The 483-nt window shown below is 63.4% G+C and overlaps 1 protein-coding gene across 2 annotated transcripts in view; it reads right to left on the bottom strand.

Moving 5' to 3' along the window:
- The window catches only part of ING1 (inhibitor of growth family member 1), an 11794-nt gene that overhangs the window by 7353 nt on the left and 3958 nt on the right, over nucleotides 1-483 (bottom strand). The gene's annotated exons all lie outside the window — the stretch shown is intronic.

Here is a 483-nt window from a genome sequence, read left to right as displayed (position 1 = left end):
CCCCCCGGCCGGACACCCCCCGCCGGGCCCCCTGCCACCAATCAGTATCGGGGAGCAACGGCGACTCGATATTCAAATTAATCCTCCCCCCTCTCCCCCCGCAAAAGTTGCTTCGACAACGTCACAAGGAGGCGGGGCCAGGAGGTAGAACAGTCCCGCCGGGAGGCCAATCAGTGGGCGGAGAAGGGGGGGGGGGGATAGCCATTTAATAGGAAAGATTCCACCCAATAGCGAGAGGCGGAGACGCCATATGCTAATGAGCCGTGCATATAAAAGAGGCGACGACAGCAAATGCTCCGGCAAAGCGCTGAGGCGCCAGTGGCGGCGAGAGGGTTTTGTTGCGTGTAGATGCGGGAGCCTTTTTTTTCCCCTCCCCCTCCCTTCCCACCTTGGCCTTTGCATCCGCTGCGCTCCCGGGGCAGCGCCGGGCGCGGGGAAGTTTGCACTAGTCCCCAGAGGCATCCGGGGAGCGGGGGGGGACCG

This window comes from Alligator sinensis, unplaced genomic scaffold, assembly GCF_000455745.1.
Source record: "Alligator sinensis unplaced genomic scaffold, ASM45574v1 scaffold288_1, whole genome shotgun sequence".
Taxonomy (NCBI): Eukaryota; Metazoa; Chordata; order Crocodylia; family Alligatoridae; genus Alligator; species Alligator sinensis.
Note: the sequence above shows the minus strand (reverse complement) of the source record. Positions and strands in the feature narration are given on the sequence as shown.